Source organism: Myotis yumanensis, unplaced genomic scaffold, assembly GCF_028538775.1.
Source record: "Myotis yumanensis isolate MYYU_CA2020_CCGP unplaced genomic scaffold, mMyoYum1.0.hap1 SCAF_2, whole genome shotgun sequence".
Taxonomy (NCBI): Eukaryota; Metazoa; Chordata; class Mammalia; order Chiroptera; family Vespertilionidae; genus Myotis; species Myotis yumanensis.
This window is the reverse complement of record NW_027223753.1, coordinates 123,276,328-123,297,256: the sequence shown is the minus strand read 5'-3', so window position 1 is coordinate 123,297,256 and position 20,929 is coordinate 123,276,328. Positions and strand designations below refer to the sequence as shown.

Here is a 20,929-nt window from a genome sequence, read left to right as displayed (position 1 = left end):
ATTTTTCATGAAGACACGTCTTGGGGACATGTCCATATTCATCCAGTGTACCCATTGATGTTAATATTACCAATTTCAATTGAAGAACAAGCAAACATAATTTTTCTAAGTATTTTCAGCTGTGAGATGTCAATTTCTACAATTTAGTTTCTAGACATGCTGTTATATTTAATAAACTTCATGTAAACTTTAAAATATTGCACTGCATTTATGAAAAGCTTTCTTTGTCTACAGCAGCTATCTAATGTTTTATGAAACTGGCGCATACCCTTGATTATTGAGGCTAAAAGCTTTGTTCAGGCTGCTTGAGGTTTGAAAAAGAGGTGTGCTAGCTTTGCTTAGTTTCTTATTTTTGGTATATATAATATTAGACTGTGTGTATTGGAAATGCTATGATAGGTATTTTGTGTTTATTCAAATGCAATGACAGTTTCCTGTATGAATGTGCAAAAGGCCTGTGACAGAATGCTAAGTTTTTACTGTGGTTTAAGATTATAAAAGTAGGAATGCAACAATTCCCAGTTTTCAGATTTCTTCTAAATTACTCTATTGTTGTTTTTAAATGGGCTCATTAGCTTAATAATTGTCAGTTTTTAGAATGTTGTGATGAAAAACCAGTACTTTGCTTTCAGAAAACATTTATGAATTAATTTACTATAGAATAATCTCTAATTCTCCTAATTGGGTTACCATTTAAGGCTATCTTTCCTTTATATCTTTTAAGTATTACTACTTTGCAAAAGAAAATTGCTTGCTTTATTTACACCTTCTCTTGTTAGAAAAAAAGCTTTCATCCTTACGTTGTTGTATTCCTACACTCTGAAGACATTTAAAATAAGTTTTTATGCCTGCAGAAGCTAATACAAGGAACATTGCTCTTTTGACAAAATACTTGTGTAAATTTTGGTACTGTATTAAAACCATTTTTTTAAAGTTCTGCATAAAATTGAGTATTAAGTATGTGTTCATCTTAGCACTGGTAATAAATTATTTAATCTCAAATAAAAAAATTAAAAAAAAGCAAAAAATAAACAAGTCAGGAAAGAGGGAAGGGGAATCAAAGTTAAGAAAAGAATAAGGAGACAGTTCCTTGTGCTCACTTCCAAATCAAGGATCTGAGGAGATCACACCCACATGAACATTTTTCACTATTAGGTCTGCAGATTCCCAAGTTTTCATAATGCATTCTTTTACTTTTTAACTCATACTGGTAAAAATAATTTTATAAAAAGTAAATGACTTGATTTGTTTAAAACTACTTGTATGGTCCTGTTTTCATAAAGGAATGTGGAGTTTTAGTATACAAACTCTGATAAATCATGCTAGAATATCAATGTTTATATCTGATCTTGATTAATCTTCACAATGAATGTAGATAGGATGAAAACTATAATTCATGTTTTAAAGATAAAATCATTGGGGATAAAAATGGTCATATAGTTTGCCCAAACTCATGCAGTTAGTAACAGAGCTTGTATTTAAATCTTTTCATTTTGTTACTTCTCAAAAATTTTGGATAATTTACCCTAATTACTTCAAAAGAGAAAATAATATTTTAGAATTTTTAGAAGTTCAGTCTCACCTTCTCTGCTATTAAATACCTGAAACAATAAATTACATAGCAAAAAAACATAGCTACTAACTATGGACCTTCATCTTAGAGATTTTATGAATTTGACCCTAAAAGCAAGGGAAGTAAAGGCAAAAATAAATGAATGGGACTATATCAAACTAAACAGCACACACACACACACACACACACACAAAAGAAACCGCCAACAAAGTAAAAAGGTAACCAACTGAGTGGGAGAAGATATTTGCAAAGAACAGCTCCAACAAGTGGTGAATAGCCAAAATATATAAACAATTCATATAGCTCTACACCAAACAAACAAACAATCCAATTGGAAAATAGGCAGAGAACCTGAATGGACACTTCTCCCAAGAACACACACACATGGCAGACAGATATATGAAAAGATACACAACTTCACTAGGTATTAGGGAAATGCAAATAAAAACTGCAATGAGATACTACCTCACACCTGTTAAATGACTATTATCAACAAGACAAATAATAACAAATGTGAAAAGGTTGTGGAGAAAAAGGAACCCTTACTCACTGCTGGTGGGAATGTAAACTGGGACAGCCACTATGGAAAACAGTATGGAGGCTCCTCAAAAAATTAAGAATAGAGTCACCATAGGTCCCAGCAACCCCTTTCTGGTTACGTACCTTAAACATTTGAAAAGATTTATTCAAAAAACTATGTGTACCCCTATGTCCATTGCACCATTATTCATGGAAACAACACAAATGTCCAAGTGTCTGGACCCAGGCTTCCCTCACAGCACTGGCTTCATTAGACTGGAAGGTCGTCCAGTCTAATTAGCATATTATGCTTTTAATACATATATGAAATTTATATGTATATATATATAATGAAACTACTCAGGCATAAGAAAAGATGAAATAATGCCATTTGGGTAACATGAATAGACATTATGATCAGTGAAATAAATCAGACAAAACCATATGATACTAGAGGAAAGGGGGTGAGGACAGTAAAGGAGGTCAAATTATGTGATTACAGAAGATTATCTGTCTTTGAGTGGTGGGCACGCAATGCAATATACAGAGCATGCATAATAGAAATGTACACTTGAAACCTATATAATCTTTATAACAAATGTCACCCCAATAAATGTAAATAAATAAGTAAATAAAATAGAGAAGCAAACATACAGTGCTTTTGTTATCTTCCTATAAGCAAAAATATCAACACATGTGCATTCATTTTAATATTCTTTGGCTTCCCATCTATATTAATAATGAAGATCACTATTTCTATTAAATGTTAATTCTTTGCTTTTCCATGAGTTTCATTTCTAATATTACCCTCGCTATTCAGTGTCATCAAATTTTTTTTAACTTATACTGCAGTTTACAAGTATGCTCTGTCACCTCCTATCTTAGTAAACAAACAAACAAACAAAACAAATGAATAAACAACCCAAAAGATAAAAGATAAACAAACACAAACATCTCAAAATAGTTTATCTCTCTCTAGTGCAATATCTATGTTTCTTTAAGAACAAATTTATTAAAGTCTATCTATATACATAGAGAGGGAATTTTTCAGTATTTCATCTTCCTCATTTATAGATTTTTCATCTACTATTTTTGGGCTGTATTCCCCTAAATCCCAATGAGACTGCCCTTGACAAGTCACCAATGAATTTCACTTTGACTAATTCAATGATCTTTTTTCTGTACTTGATATACCAGCAAACATAGTTGACCAACTCTTCTTTTTTTTTTTTTACCAAATTATTATTTATTAGACACCAAAGTCAATGACTACAAAATACACAACCCTTTCAACTATGCACATTGATTGTTCATCCAGAAAGACCATGCACTGTGTCAAAAACAGCTGTCAATAAATTTCAAAAGATTATGTAAGTTAAAATTGAAATCATATAGAATATGTTATATGATGTCAATGGAATTTAACTAAAAATAACAAAGATAACTACAAAATCTACAAATGTTGAGAAAGTAAGGCACATAGTTTATTTATTAAAGAAGAAATCAGAATGAAAATTACTAGGTATTAAAAAGTAAATAATAAAAGAACACTTAAATTGCGGGCACATCCCCAGTAGTGGGTGTGCAGGAGGCAGCTGATCGATGTTTCTCTCTCATCGATGTTTCTAACTTTCTATCCCTCTTCCTTCCTTCTGTAAAAAAATCAATAAAAATATATTTTTTTAAAAAAGAACACTTAAAAATAATGGAATTCAGTTACAACAGTGCTCAGAGGGGTATTTATAGTTTTAAATGTATATACTAAATGAAAAGGCTTAATTTTTTTTTTTTTTTTTTTTTTTTTACTTAAGAAGTGCTTTGCCTTTATTTACTATTCCTCCATTATTGGAACTTTCTGACACAAACTTTAATTTTTCTGTCTCCTAGAATTTCCATCAAATAAATATAGTGGGGCCTTGACTTACGAGTATCCCGACTAACGAGTGAAAAGGCTTAAATTTACATATATATAAGTAATACGTGTAATGTTAATATATACTTACATTTTGTTGAAGATTTTTGCATCCTTATTAATAAGAGATATTGGTGTATAATCTTGAAATTTTCTTATAATGTCAGGTTATTATGTCAAAATTTTGATAACCTCCTAAAGCAAGTTGGGTAGCATTTTCTCAATATGATCTCTGAAATAAAATAAATACTAGTGATATTTTTTTCTTAAATGTTTCATAGAAGCACTTCAGTGAAAATGTGAACTAGAAAGATTTTTAACTATGGATTTAATTTCTTGAGAAGATCTAGGACTATTCTGATTTTATATTTGTTTTGGTCATAGTTGACCAACTATTCTTGATATAATTTTCTTATTTCCTTCCATGACGCCATATTCTTCTGCTTTTTGACTACTTTGCAGCCACTTGCTTCTTAGGCTCTTTTGCTGGCTTCCTCTTTTCTGCAGGTTATGATAGTCCGGGACTTGCCCTGGCTAGTGTGGCTCAGTTGGTTGGGCATCGTCCCAAGCACTGAAAGTTTGCTGGTTTGATCCCTGGTTGGGCACATGCCAAGTTTCAGGCTAGATCTCTGGTAGAAGGCCTACAGGAGGCAGCCAATCAATGTCTCGCTCTCACATAGATGTTTCTCTTTCTCTCCCTTCTTCTCTCTCTAAAAATAAGTAAATAAAAAATAAAATAAAATATCTGCCAAAAGCCGGTCCATCCTTGCTACTTGACACAGTCGCTGCAGGAAAGAAACATCTGCACAGCATATGTTTCAAGGGATCTGGCGTATGTGTTTTAACCAAGGTCACCTCTCCGAGAAAGGTTGTTTCCCCAGGTAGGGATTTTTCCCTGAAGTTAGGGAGCGGATAAAACCCCTTAACTAAGTGCCAGGTGGGTAGTTAATCACTTTAACAAACAATCACGCTTAAGCTACATAATCTTTACTCCCTGGAATGGAGATAAGAAATGCCCTAACCTTTGCAATGGAAATTGACAGGATTTAAATCAACTAGTATAAATACAGATGTAACAAGACAATAAACACCAGAACTTCGCTGGAGATCCTGACCAGAACTTGGCTGGAGATCCTGGCTAGAGATCCTGGCTAGGCTGCTGATCAACTGAAGGCTGTCTCCGTGTCATTCCTTCTTTGCCGACTCTGTCCACACCTTTGGGGACCCCTGGACTTGCTGGGGTTGGACCCCAACAAATATCCAGGTCTCTCTCAGGGGTTTTCTTTATTTTTCTATCAGAGTGATGACTTTACATGCTATCAGTTGCCAATGACTTGCCACAGCCTCATACATCCAATTGCTATTTGTCATCTACATATAAGTGTTTAAATAAGAATATGAAATATATTTTGCAAAAAACAGTCCTTTATAGCCTATTCCATTCATTAGTCATAACCATCCATCAAATAGTTTGTCAGAACTCTAGAAGTCATCTTCCCTTCTTCTCTTACCCTCACTCTCTAACTTTCATTCTGTCAGTTATGTTAATTATTCCACTAAATATTCAAAATTAGTCCACATTTTTCTATCTTCATAATTATCACTTACCCCTCAGGATCCTAAAAAGGAATAGAAATCCATTTAAACACGTTAAAATTGAAAGAATAAAGGAACAATTTTCCTTCAAATTGTTGAAATTTCAACAATTTCAAAATGTTGAATAACATTTAAGAAGACTTTAAGGCATATGGGACACCCAGGAGCAGCAACAGCTGGTTGCTATTATACACCCAGGTGTGAACTGTCAAGAGAAAGGCATGTTCTGGGACCTATGAAAGCTGGACTCTTGGAAGAGGTGCTGCCAGGCGGGAGGTGCAATGACCACCTCTAGACCCTCTGTACTGAAGCAGGGAGGGAGCAGAGGGAAGAAACAACTGTACTGTGCTCTCTGTGTTCTTCTTTATCATGTTGAGGTATTTTTGATCAAACCAACTGGAAAAGAACAGACAGTGAAGCCTGTATAATTCAATCTGGATGGGTCAGCATCTTAGGCCACAGAATCAGGCCCATGAGGGTGGCAAACAAACTTGAGAGCAAATTCTGAATAATAGGACAGCTCTCTAAATCAAGTCATCCATCTTAATCCGGACTCCTGCCATCACTTGATTTATGTGGTTAGTAATAGGCTGTAATCCATCCTCCAAATGGCAGCCAAGGGATCTTTATAAAATGCTAATCAGAACATGTCATGCCCTGCTAAAAATATTTGGAATATTTTGCAAAATATTTACACTGGCTTGCCAAAACCTATGGTACCTGTTCCCTGCCTTTCTATCAAAAATCCTGTGACCAATTGGATTACTGCTCTCATCTCCTTACTTCCCCACTTAGCATTATTTCCTAGTACCTTTACTTTGCAATTGACTCAATTTGGATTTGGCCATTAGTCTTCCTTTGAGCAATGGAAAGTGAATATAATGTACACCAAGTACAAGCAAATGTGTACAAACCATGTGCTTGCAGGAAAATGCTTGGCTTCTTGGAGTGTTGATCTCCATCATGAGAAAAACATGCTTGGAAGGTTTCCGGTACAAGACCAGTGATAGAAACCTATTGAACCTTACCTACAGTCTGGAGCCAGTACAGACAAGCCCAAAATATATCAGTTGAACTGTCAAGTATCTGCCAGTCAGATTTTTTTTTTTCCATGAAGAAAGAAAAAGTATTAATTGTACACTACTGATACCAAAGATTATTGCAGCAAAACATTATTAAACTAGCCTTGACTACCTTTCCCTGAATTCACGTGCTCTAATAAAGATTGCTTACTTTCTGTACCCTTGACATATACATTCCATTGGCTTGTAATGTCATTTCTCTTCATTATTGATGGCCACTTCCTCTTGTCATTAAGTGTATGCTCACATAAAGATTTATAAACAAATGTTCATAACAGTTTTATTTGTAATAACCAAATACTGGAAAGCCTCAAGAGTTCATGAATAGATAAAGGATAAGAAAACACTTGTTTGTATACCCATACAATGAAATACTACTTAGTAAAAAACTAAAAAGGTATCAATATATGCAATGACATGGCTAAACCTCAAAATAATGTCGAAGAGTGAAAAAGTCACATAAAAAAGAGTACATATTCTAGGATATCATTATATAAAATTCTAGAAATGCAATCTCATCTATAGTTACAAAAACAGATCAGTTATTGCCTAGGGGTGGCGGGAGCAAGTGAGATTGATTATAAGGGGGCACAAAGAAACTTTTCAGGTTGGTTGAATGTTCATTTTCTTTTTACTCTTTATTGTTGAAAGTATTACATACATCCCTTTTTTATTCTGAATGTTCATTTCCTTGATTATAGTGATAGTTTCAGGTGTGTATACATATCTAAACACATAAAATTGCAGACTTTAAATATGTGCAATCTATTTATATGAGTCACATCTATAAAATTATGAGTGCTAATGCAGGTTTTGTTTTGTCTCATATTATACCTCTGTTCCAATGTAAAATAATATTTAAATTATATGGTTAAATTATTTAACTTATCCTCCAATCAAATATTTAATGTGTCACTTATGTTTAAATCAGTAAAGGTAAATGTATTCCCTTTATGCCTGTGTGAATATTATGAACATGATTCATGTTCAAGGAAGTGAATAAACAAATGGCACAAAATGAATAAAATAAAGAATAAATATCTTATACTGTAACATCCCTCCATACCCACTGCTCAAAAGTAAACAATTTTTAGAATTTCTATTTTTAATAATCAGAATAGATTATCTAATTACTTTTAAAACTATCATAGTATTATATATTTCATAGATAGGGTATATTTTATTTTATTATGTTTATATAATTATACCAGAGGCCTGGTGCACAGTTTCATGCACCGTTGGGATCCCTCAACCTGGCCTGTGCCCTCTCGAAATCAGGGATCCCTTAGGGGATGTAGTAGTGCGTGAAGCAGCAAGTGGCCAGGAAGGACCCGAAGCCCGGGTCAGGCGTCATGCTGCTCCCATTCATCCCATTCATCCTGGCCCCCCTCCACTTGCCGCTGTCGCTGATCAGTAGTGCTGCCACGGAGGTGAGAGAGGCTCACACCGCAGCAGCTGCACTTGCTAGCTGTGAGCCTGGCATCTGGCGCCTATAGGTCAGCTGAGCGCCGCTCCCACTGTGGGAGCGCACTGACCACCAGGGGACAGCTCCTGCGTTGAGCGTCTGCCCCTGGTGGTCAGTGCGTGTCATAGTGACCGGTTGACAGGTTGTTCAGTCATTTGAACACTTGGTCACTTAGGCTTTTATCTATGTAGATAATTGTGTATACTTATATATTAGATAATACTATAAATATATAATATAAATAAATGATATGATATCTCTACTTTTATATTTAATTTTCTTATGACTTCCTTATACTCTCTCCATCATGTATATTGAGAAGATTCCTTACTGTATCAACTAACTTTGGCTGCATAACAAACCACTCCAAGGGCTTTCCTGTGTTGTAATCAATTGGTAGATCTGCTGAGAAGGAGGGAATGGGAAAGTGGAGACTAGTGGGAGGGAAATTGTTTATCTCCAGATGCCTTAATTATGTGTCTGGCATTTAGTTTGCTTTTGGCTAATATGCAGGGGTGGGGAACATCGGCCTGCAGGACCTATCATTTGGTATGGCCCTGCCAAGGTAACTGCAGGTGGAACTCAGAATTCAATAAATCTAGGAGCTTTTTTAATAGCAACATAATTTTTAAAGTTGATAATTTTTTGTGTGGCTGGCGGATTATGTTATAAATATCCAAATAGTCCTTGACAAAAAAATGGTTCCCCACCCCTGGAAGGCAATAATAATGATCAGGCTATAGGCTAGCTAGGTAACTCAGCAGGCTAACCCAGGATTACTTACATATTCTCAGGATTTTAGAGCAACAGGAAAGCAAGGCCAATGAGCATACCCTTCTCAAGGCTTTGCTCTTGTCTAGAAGGTTACAATGGCAAAAGTCTAAGCCCAGGGTCAGTATGGGAGGATGTAGATGCAGATAGATGGGAACAAATCAGGGCCATAACTACCACAATCTATTTCTGTTTATACTCTGACCTAATTTACTTTCAGGCAAAGTTTCTTTGTTTACCTGGGCGGACTGTGGTTAGCTCCTAGTCTCTAGCTGAATTCCTTCAGTTTCTCTTCTGCTTTTAAGCTGAGGTCATGGTTTGTTTTCAACAAGTCTATGCACACCTAACTCCATTTTAACATCTGCATGCAATAGGACTGACAGGTAGGGTATCCCTCTCACAGGCAAAATACTCTCATACCTTGTCAAGATCAATAAATGTCTTATCCAATTGCAGAATCAGGATTAAAGTCTAGGATTTCTTGTTCTATATCATGCCTCATAGTGGCTCCATGAAGCAATTTTTTGTTTGATGGTTTATTTTTAAATTCTGAAACATATGAACTAAAAAGATACATAAATATATAACATACAACAGTGATACAAGAACAGAATAATTTCAATAGATACTCTCAAATTTGTACTGGAGGCACACAGTGCAAATTTTGTCAGAAATCATATTCTAAGAACTAAAAAAGCTCTGTTTTGTTTTGTTTTGTCTTATTTTGATTTTGGAGGAACCTGGTTCTACTCCTTGGAAGTAACTTCCCAGCTTTATTTCCCTTATATATTTTTGAAAATATCCAATGTTTGTTTTCTCTCTCTCTTTTTTTTTCTTTTAATCTTCATTGTTGAAAGTATTACATAGGTCCTCTTTTTCCCCCATTAACCTCTTTCATCCCTTTCCAGTCCTGCTCAGTGCTCCCCCCACCTCCAGGCACTCACCACCCCATTGCCTGTGTCCAAGGGTTATGCATATGTGCATCCAAGTTCATTGGGTGGGTGGGAAGAGATGATCCAATATTTTCTCTCTTTTGCTCTGTCCTCTGGGCTCTTGTCTTCACTCTCTGTGATATCCTACATTTCATAAGACTGCAGCCTTAGTGTGCACCTGAGTAATTTTTTTTTTTCAAACAGCTTCTTGCCCATTAAAATTTCCCAAAGGCCTTTTTGAAATTTGAAAAAAATATAGTTTCTTGAAGTCTAAGTTGGTAATCCTTTAGCTTGGAAACATAACACTCCAAAGAAGGTTGTGCCCTTTTTATTTATCATTTATTTACTAGGGGCCTGGTGCACGAAATTCATGTACTGGGGCGGGGGTGGTCCCTCAGCCCAGCCTGCCCCCTCTCAAATACTGGGAACCCTCAGGGGATGTCCTACTGATGGCAGTCTGGCCTCCCTTTGTGGGAGGCGACCGGGCTGATCAGGGGAAGGCACCAGCCCCATCACCCCGCTGCTGCAGCCACTGCCAGTCACCGCAGCCACCAAGGTGTTTTCATCAACACGGACTCCAGTCCCTTCACCATGAAAAAATGACAACTTTCTTTAGGCATTTTCAAGATGTGTCTTTCATAGGATATGACATTTCTTTATTATTTTTTTTATCCTCACCTGAGGATATGTTTCCATTGATTTTTAGAGAGCATGGAAGAGAAAGAGAAAGACAGAGAGAAACATCAAAGTGAGAGAAACACTTTGATTGGTTGCCTCCTGCATGAGCCCTGACCTGGGCCCCAGCCAGGGAAGAGCCTGCAACCGAGGTACATGCCCTTGGTCAGAATTGAACCCAGACCTTGTGGTAGGCAGGCCAAGGCATTATCTACTGAGCCAAACTGGCTAGGGCAGGATATGATATTTCTTAGCCCCTCCAGCAACTGACCTTCATTTTTTCCTCCAGGAGTGAGGTGGAAAAACCCTACATCACCTTCTTGGATTCTTATTACCCACGTTACTAAGAATATTACCAGTGGCATACAGGAGGCTTAGCCAGTGAGCGGTCAGAAAAGGTGTAGTTCACACGGATCCCCGGCTCGGCCCCTGCCCATGCCTAAGGCCTTAGGCCGGTCATTAAGCCTGGGCAGGGGACCCCCAGCCTCGTGCGATCTCCTGTTTCCTCCCCTGCCCAGGCTTCAGGCCTCTGGCTGGGGTGTTAGGCCTGGGTAGGGGACCCCCAGTCCACTCCGATCACAGGCTCCTCCCCTGCCCAGGCCTCAGGCTTCTGGCTGGGGTGATTGCTGGCTCCGCCTCCCCGGGTGGCATCTGGCACTGCCCTCCCCACCTGCAATATGCAAATTTAAGGGCCATCTTTGTTGGGTTTATTTGCATACTCTTCTGATTGGCTGGTGGGCATAGAGAAGGTACGGTCAATTAGCATCTTTGTCTTTTATTAGTGTAAATCATTTGATGTATTTCAAAGATATGCTTCCCTGTAACATAGTCACTACTACCTTTAGATTAGTATTCTGCAGGACCATTTTCTTATGATTCTTAGAAATGCTTTTGTCTATTTGAGGGTGCATATTAGCCACCCCATAAAGTAGTTCAGAAGTCTTAAAGTTTTCTATAGCCATAACACTGATTTGATCTTTGTTTCTAGATCTTATTTGACTTTCAGAATTTTTTTTTAATTACTTGGAAGCTAGAGATAAAGAATAATTTTATTTTCCAACACAGCAAGTCCTAACTCCACCACACTACCTCTAAATTTTGTGCATATAATACTTCTTTATCTAGCTTATCTTTTTCTTTCCATACCTTTCATATCTATAACCATAGATAGTTATACTCTAACAGACATTTTTACATTTGGATTGTAAATCCTCTTGTCAAGTTTAAGTATGATACATTTTCTGTTTTCCAAGGTACTGCATATGACAGTTTTGTGAATTATTTTGCAACTATATAATGTGATTCACCATTCTTTCATTTTGCGATGGCCATGTACTTGTCATTTTCCAGCCTCTGCTAACAATTTCTATGCTGCTTTCCAGACTATACCACTACCTGCTTCAGCATTTTGCTACCAATATTTGTAAATATATATATATATATATATATATATATATACACACACACATATATACATACATATGTATGTATATACATATATATATATATATATTCACAAAATTATCAAAATATTTAAGATGGAAATTATTCAAAAAAAAAAAAGCAAAGGCAAATGAGTTTGAAAAAGGAACTAAGCTGTTGTCTAGAATGTCCTCAGAACATTCTATACTTCAGTAGATAGGTGGCTTTTGCACCTGGCCAGCATGACAGTAGGGGCTCAACATATACAGCAGTTGCACTAACAGCAGCACAGATTTCTCCTACAAAGCTTTCCCAGAATAAAGCAAGAGGACAAAGAGAGAGTATAAACTTTGCCAAAGTAGGTGTATTTAAATATTGCATGAAATTAATAGCCTGAATTTTTCCCTCATTTTTAAATCCTCACCCAGGGATTTAGGGATTTGAGGATTTTTTTCCAATTGACTTTTAGAAATAGTGGAAGGGAGGAGGTGGGGAGAGAGAGAGAGATAGTGGAAGGGAGGAGGTGGGGAGAGAGAGACAGAGAGACAGAGAGAGAGAGAGAGAGATGAGAGAGACACATTGATTGGTTGCCTCCTGCTCTAGCCCTGACAGGGCTGGAGATTGAACCTGACACTGAGATATGTGCCCTTGACTGGAAATTGAACCCACAACCCTTCAGTTCACAGGCAGACACTCTAACCACTGAGAAAAACTGGCCAGAGCTTTCCTCATGTTTGATAGGTGCAGATTGATGTAGTAACTGTCATTTAGCAAATGCAGATTGAATGATGAATACCATAGTGCTTTGCTACCAATATCTGTAATGGTTAATTTTTCCTGGGTATCCAATTATCCCCAAAACTCAGTTGAGTTAAAATAACCACTTATCTCATGATTTGAAGAGTAAATTGTGGGGGGTGCACTGGGCGTAGATGAGCTCACTCAGAAATCTATAATCACTTCAAAAGTCGATTTGGGCCACTGGTCCTGGTGGCCTCAATCTAAGGTCTTGCAGTCAGATGACTGTCAGCTGTTGCTGCAGCAAGAACTGAGAATATTTGTCCCTCATCACCACCAAGCTACCCTGGCTTGTTCACATGTCATCAGGTTTCCAGGAACTTAAAAAAATCTTAAGCTCTAATACACAGACATTTTCACTTATCTGTTCTACTTTTGCAACAGTGCTTTTGACCAAAGTGTATTACATGGTAAAGACCAGAGTCTCTTTGAAAGGTTATTGTACAAGCATGTGGACATAGGGACTGTGAGTTACTTGGGGGTTTTCATTCAACCATATAAATGCCCATTCATACAAAATCATCTCACTTCCCCGTTACACTTTGAATACTTTTGTTAATAATACTATCATTTTTAGTTCATTTTTAAAATTACATTTATAACTTAGTATAATGGGTCTGCTAATGGGTCTGTTGATCTAGGAACATTGGACAGACAACATTGCTCACATTTGTATATACACACACACACACACACACACACACACACTAGTGGCCTGGTGTATGAAATTCGTGCACATTAAAAGGGAATTAATTAAAAGAAATATTTTAATATTGCTACTTGCCCTTTCTCTATAATAGAAGTGTCAGAGATGAAAGAAAATTAGTAAAATATATATGAAAATCTCCCTTCTGTCAGAATCTGGGGTGCACCGCGGGACCCAGAGTCAAGTCCCCACCTACCTACGTGTGCCTCGAAATCTTGTGAGACCAGACCAAGCCTGCCCCACCCCGTCAAGCCCCACAGGGTGGGGAGCACAGCCTTAGGTCCCCCAGCCCAGCGCCGGGGCTGGGGTTGTGACCTCAGGTCCCCCGATCTGGTCTCAGGTCTCCTGGCCCTGGCACCAGCGCATGAGGGCGTGACGACCATTTCCATATTAGCTCTTTATTATATAGGATGATTAAGTCTGGGCTAGTTATTCTATAGAAATTATAACTATAATATCACTGTTAATTAAAACTTGTTTTTCACTGATTTATAGCATGGGGATAGATAGGAAGGGTTCTTCTCATGTTATTGTGGAAGCAAGATAATGCAAATCTGTTATGTGCTTGGAAGGAGAATGAATACTGAAAATTTAGCAGACATTTATAATTACTACACTATGAAATGAAAGGAAATTGGAATCTCTACACTTGTCTCTAGTATTCTTCCTTGACTCCAACTTCTGTAATTTGTGTTTCATTTAATATTATTTTTGAAGCAGGTTATTACCAAGGTGATTATCAATTTCACTTAGTTCTTTAATGATAAGCAAGCTAATTTGGAACTTTTAAATCACATTATGTATATTTCATCCTTTTACTTGGCCTCCTTACTTCACTGATAGAAATGATCTATTTATCTAATGTATCTGTATAGCTAATATATCCTCCTCCACTCCTGATATTACCCTGTCTTCTAAGGATCAATTGTTAGTTAACAATTAGGCAAGTATGTATGCAGAGGCTATCAAACGTCTTGCCCTGCATGGAGACTTGGGATGGGTGGGCAAATTCTTGATTTGGAATTTTCCTTCTCCCAGTGAATTGGTAGAAGAAATTTAGAACACAAAAATCTAAACCACTTTTTCTCTAGTTTTCCTTACTGAAACAATATTTGAAGTTATTTTTACATATTTAATTTTTTTCTTATCTTCTTAAAATGCTGCTTTATAAAGTGCAAAATAAATCCCAGAATTATACATATATATTTAACAAGTATTCCAGGTGATGTTTTACATGAAGAAAACTGTGGACTCTATAACTTGAGAAATTTGATTCATTTTTAATATCACTAGTGTACATAATAAAGAAAAAATATTATTGTCCAAGTAATTATGTGATTACGCCTTTCAGAATTTCTCATGCTACAGAAATTTAAAAACTAAATTTTACACATAGTGCAACACAAATAAACTCTGATCATAGCTGGAATGCTCCATAACCATGGAGTTAGTTTTATTTAAGAACTAGAGGCCTAATGCACTAAATCGTGCACAAGTAAGGTCCCTAGGACTAGCCTGTGATCAGGGCCATCTTCCACCTGCTCGCCAGTCCCCAGTCCAGCCCCGCTGCTGCCACCCACCCCTGTTCCTCATTCGCCATCTGGTGATCAAAAGAACAGCCCACTCTGCCTTAGGTGCCTTGTGCCACCAAAGTGCACCTGGCCCTTTGCTCCCTTTAAAGAAGTAAAATAAATATCCTCTCTCTTCACCCATCTCTTCTCTCCCTTGTGAATCCTTTCACAGCTGGGGTCACCAGCCAAAACCCTAACAATGACATGGGAACTTCAACCAGGAAGGGCTATGCTTGTGGGAGGAGGTGCAGGGAGCCAGGGCTGCCCCCTTGCTCCTGCCCTGCCCTCCCTCCATCCCTCCATCCCTGCACTGGCCCAGACACCTGGCTCGGCCCCTCCCCCATCATGGAACCGCTCAGCTCAGGCTCTGGACCCACCCATCCTGGAGGGAGGAGCATGCACAGTTTCTTGCAGACTGGAAGTGGCTGTGGAGTAGGGAGGTGGTGGGTTCTTCCCGAGGAGGGTGTTTGTGCTTCAAAACTGATGTTCTCCATCCACCTCCCAGCAGTGAAGGCTGAGGGTTGCTGCAGGCATTGAAGTCCTTGTTGAAGTCTCAGCTCAGAGCCTTTCACAGTGGTGAGTCCACATCTTGGGAGGCTGCACAGTGGAGGCACCACATTTCTTTTGGAAGAAACTGAGGATCAATCGGAGCCTGCTGGCCAGGGGGAGGGACCCAGAGGTCTGCCTTCCACCTGCTCTCCAGTCCCCAGTTCTGCTCCGCCGCCACCCAGCCGGGTTTTCCATGCTTCCCTGTTGGCCATCTAGCAATTGGAGCCTGAAGGCTGGGGGGAGGGACGGAGAGGTGGTCAATGCACCTCATAGCAACTGGTCGATGGGTCGTTCTGGTCTTGACACCTGGCCTTTTATTATATAGAATATATGAGCATTCGTGGGAGATGTAAAGGTTTTACATTTGCTCCATCATATTTAGTACAAGCTTAGCTGCTAAGTGTGTAATCATAGCTTCCATATAACATTATGACTGTTTGAGAAGTAAGTAATATAGTTTTTAACAATTTTTTGTATTATAGTTTATTTATTTTGTTGGAGATAACTAAGATGGTATAATGCCTTGCAGTTTCTTTAAAAGCAAAGTTTAGAAGGAGTATAATATTTCTGCCTTCCTCAGAAATGTTGCCTCTTGGCAATTTTTATTATACTTTATTGTACTAATGTTTTGGATTATACTAAATTTTATTAAATAGACCTTTTTGGTAAATTTTGTTCAACTATAACATTTACAGAGTACAGGTAATACACCCTAAGGATAGAGCTTAGTGAATTTCTATACAGTGAAACTCAACTGCATATTGAGCACTAACACCAGAAAGTAGAATTTTACCAGAATCCAGAGTCCCCTTCATCCCTCTTCTGCTTAGTGCCTCTCAAGAGAAAACAGCATGTTGACTCCTAACACAATACATTAATAAAATAGTAAAGTATTAAATTTGGTAAATAAGATCCAGAATATTTTGGGAAGAGTTTTATTTAATACAAACCAATTATGATGAATAACTGGATGGAAAGAATATAAAATGAAAGTAAACATAAAGGACAAGATGAACTTGAAAAAAAAACACACGCACATTATTTCTACTCATTCTCACTGGGAGGTATATGATGTCAAATGACCAAATTACTTTTGAAAAAGTGGCCCATAGGTTAGGTTATAAGTGCAGCCTCATTTTTACAATGCCATTTATTTCCTCAGGGTAGCAAAAAACAAGGACAATTTTTAGCAAAACTAATAATGCTTAAGGAACAAATCCTTCCTGTTCTAGCTCTTAAGGGATACAGATGGCATGGTGCACATAAACACAATTTTAACCTTGCATTTTTCAAGGTTTTATCAGCTATTATGCTCATCTATGCTTTGGGGGAGTTCATTCTTTGGAAGCATAATGGCAGAGATTTGCCTCCCTAATATTCTAGTTCATCTAATCGAGAAATTAAAGCCACCATTAGTCTGGAAAGAGCTTTGCAGAGTGAGTCATTTAATGTCTAAAAGCTGTAAAGCCTTTTGCCCAGATGGATGGTGCGTATACATGTTGGCTGGCTTTGCAAAGTATGACTGATTAAGCTAAAACCTTTCCTGAGTGCTTTTCTTTCCATTTTAAATCTTAGCAACGAAGGTCATGCTCATGAATGAGAGTGTCTAAACGTAGTGATTCGGGCCACATATGGAGAATGAGCATACACATGGCAAGGTTCTCTGGTTCATTTAACTCTATTTATGCAGCACTGGGCTACTTCCCTGAAACTACTTTCAATTTTTAAATATTTTAGAAAATGGTTTAGGACATTTTTAGTTTAATATGAATAAGTTATTTTAGCAATATCTGTTGATTGAGTCTAATTTGTAATGTTCAGATATGCATCTCTGCTAGTGCTGCTGCTGAGGTACAATTTGAACATCAATTCTTTAATTGGAACTGTTTTGGTTGCCTCTGTTCTGAGTAAGGCTCTAACTTTGAAAGCTACAGGTACAGGATTCTCAAAGTGGCCTGTCCACGCTGGAATGTCAGCAATTTGAAAACTGGAGACTGCCCTCTGCCTCATTCTTTTTAGACTCAGCATTTACCTTCTCACATCTGAATTCTCTACATTAATGCTCTTTTATTATTTTGTAATTTTACGCCTCTTCAAATAGGTTAGAATTCTCCTTGCTGGGGACTATGTCCAAGGTCATTGGGTGGATGTAAAAGACAATATGCGTAAAATGACTTACAATACATGTTAAAAATTATTTTCCACATCGTATTAGTTTTCCCAAACACAATATTTATTGGTTATCATCTGTATCAACAGGATAAAGTAATTCTTATATAAAGAAATATTCAGTTTTGGAAAATCTTGACGCTGATAGGAAAAATTCACATGATAACATAGGTTGGTTCTCGGTTGTGCTGGCTTTCTCAGAGGAAAACATAAAAGCAAGACAATACAGAAATTCTAGTCAACATGTGATTTGACCTGTGAAACTTTCTGATTACTTTACTTCTAATATTTGGTTTCTAAAATTATTCCAGTGACTCAACAAATAAGAAGGAACACTATTCAAAATTAGTATGATTACATCATCAACATTTTATGTGTAAAACATTGATCCACATGGTCTGAATCTGGACACAATTTTCCCTCGTAACCTGTTCTCAAAAAATATTCTCCCTGGATTTCCCAACCATAGATAAGTAATTACCAATGACCCAGATGCCACATAACATTATGTTAGGTCTTATAGGATGGTAACTAAAAGTAGATAATCTGAAGTTAGACTGAATTTGAATCCTGGTGCTAATATCTATAAGATTTATACCTTGATCATTACTAATCTTATCCATAACTCAATAATAATAACAACAATATAAGTGATAGGCATATTATGAAATTTAAATGCACTAATTAATTCATACATTTTACTTAGAATGGTGCTTGACATACATGAAGTCCTATAATGGTATTTTTAGGTTTGCTTTCTAATTTTTTGTCTATTTCTGACCTAAGATTGTATCCTGACTTTTCTTATTTTTTCATTTTTCTCAACAAGTATTCTGATCTCACTCTCTGTTACTTAGAAATTGGTAAATTACTGTAATATATCTACACTAATAAAAGAGAAACATGGTAATTAGCATACGACCGCTACCCTTCCCATTGGCTAATCAGGGCAATACGCAAATTAACTGCCAGCCAAGATGGTGGTTAACCGCCAACAAAGATGGTGGCTAATTTGCATATGTAGCCGCAGTGCTGGGAGGCAAAAGGGGAAGGAGGGAAGAAGCCGCCTGCGGCTGACTGCATCGGAAACCCAGGTGGCAGCCAAGAGCCAGAGAACCGAGCTGCCTTTGATCGGAGAATCCAGGCCGCCTTTGCTGGCTTCTGTGATAGGAGAACCTGGCTGCCTTTGTTGGCCCTGGGCCAGTAATCAGAGAAGCTGAGTGGGGCAGGGAAGAGGCGGATGTCTGCCAGTGATGGGAGAACACCCAGAGGCGGGGCCAGAGGCCGGCTGCATAGCTGCCTGGGGACACCATCCGGTCCCCGAGGTGACGCAGCCAGGTCCCAGCAGGAAACCCAGAAGGCGACCCAGGCTCAGGAGCTGCGTCGCCGCTGGGGCCCGAGATCCGGTGCCTGGGCTGAGGAGACCCAGGGGCCGGGGCTGCGTTGCAGCTGGGCACGGAGATCCGGTCCCTGGGGTGACTCAGCCAGGCCCCAGCAGGAGACCCAGAAGCCGCTGGGGCACGCGATCCTCCGGTGACTGGGCTGAGGAGACCCAGGGGCCGGGGCTGCGTCGCAGCTGGGGCACACGATCGGGTCCCCGGGGGCGACGCAGCCAGGCCCCAGAAGGAGACTCAGGTGCCAGGGCTGCATCGCCTCTGGGGCTCGCGATCCAGTGCCTGGCCTGAGGAGACCCAGAAGGAGACCCAGGGGCCTCCCAAGAGGAGAGTCTCCGTGGTCAGATGGCGGGGTGTCAGGACAGGAATAAAGACCTGAGGTGACTCAGATGACTGGCCACAGGGTTAGACCAGCCAGCAGGGCCTTTCAGTTGGGACTGGGATGGGGGTGGGGCGAGGGAGGCAAGCCAGACATAGAGAACTACAACTCCCAGGAGGCTTAGCAGCTGGGGCCTGGGTGCCTGGCTGCGAAATTGGATGGGCTGTGTCATTTTGCAAGCCACTTTAAACTAGAGGCTTGCAAGATTGGAAGTTCTGCGCCGGGAGCCAGGCAGAAATGGAGCTGGAGCAGAGAGAGGGGTCCAATAACTTTGAGGAGTTCTCAGCACCTCCCCGCTGGGAGCTGGCACTGCCTCCGCTGTTCCGTGGTCACATCCTGGAGAGCGAGCTTGAGACCAAAGTGGAGTTCCTGTCTGGGGGTCTGGGCAGCTTCAGCCTCCAGGAGCTAGAGGAAGAGGAGGAGGCAGCCCGAGGCCAGCAACAGTGGTCGGTGCCAATGGGAACTCAATCAAAGGAAGTACCAGGCGCTGGGTTGGTACTGCAGGGAGATCAAGCAGGTGAACGAGCAGGTCCTGAACAGGCTCCATCAGGTACAGAGGATAGCACGGAGACTCCAGCAGGAGCGGAGGTTCCTCATGAGAGTGCTGGACTCCTACAGCTATGACTACCGGGCCAGCCAGTTCACCATCTTACTGGAGGACGAGGGCAGCCAGGGCACAGACGCCCCCACCCCAGGCAATGCTGAGAAGGAGCCTCCAGAGAAAGAGGGGCTGTCCCTGCCCAGGAGGACGCCAGCGCCCACAGAAGCCAGCAGCCCGGCCCCTGGCGAGGGGCCCAGCGGGTGGAAGAGGCAGCGAGCGCCACAGGAAGGGCACCAGGTGGGAGTCCCGCTGACTCCGGAGCTGGCCCCCCTGCAGATAAAGGTGGAGGAAGACTTTGGCTTCAAAGCGGTTGAGGCTCTGGACTCAAGTTGGGTTTCTCGGGGGCCAGACAAGCTGCTGCCCTACCCCACCCTAGCCAGCTCCCCCTTTGACTGACCCCCAATAAACGGACCCCATGCTCTCCTCGGCAAAAAAAAGCTTATAGAGGCATGCTTATAGGATCAAATAGTGTAAATATAGATGTAACAGGACAATAAAAAGAGAACCTGGCTATGATGATCACTTGAACGCTGCCTCTGTGTCATTCCTTCTTCTCCGACTCCGTCCACACCTTTGGGAACCCCTGGACCTACTGGGCAGGACCCCAACATTCCTCTTCTTATAAGGATTTCAGTGAAATGGACTAAGGGTCCCACTGGAACTGCCTCAATTTAATGTAATCCCCTCTTTAAAGATCTTATCTCCATATACAGGTACATTCTGAGGTTCTGGGGATTAGGATTTTAACATACATTTTGTTGATTACCCAAATCAGCCCTTAACAACCAACATGTTCCAGAAAGCAGATTCCTATA

General features: G+C 39.5%; 1 pseudogene; it reads left to right on the top strand.

Annotated features, from left to right (window-relative positions):
• Positions 1–19,750: 19,750 nt before the first annotated feature.
• Positions 19,751–20,510, top strand: LOC139002073 (TCF3 fusion partner homolog pseudogene; annotated as a pseudogene).
• Positions 20,511–20,929: the final 419 nt, after the last annotated feature.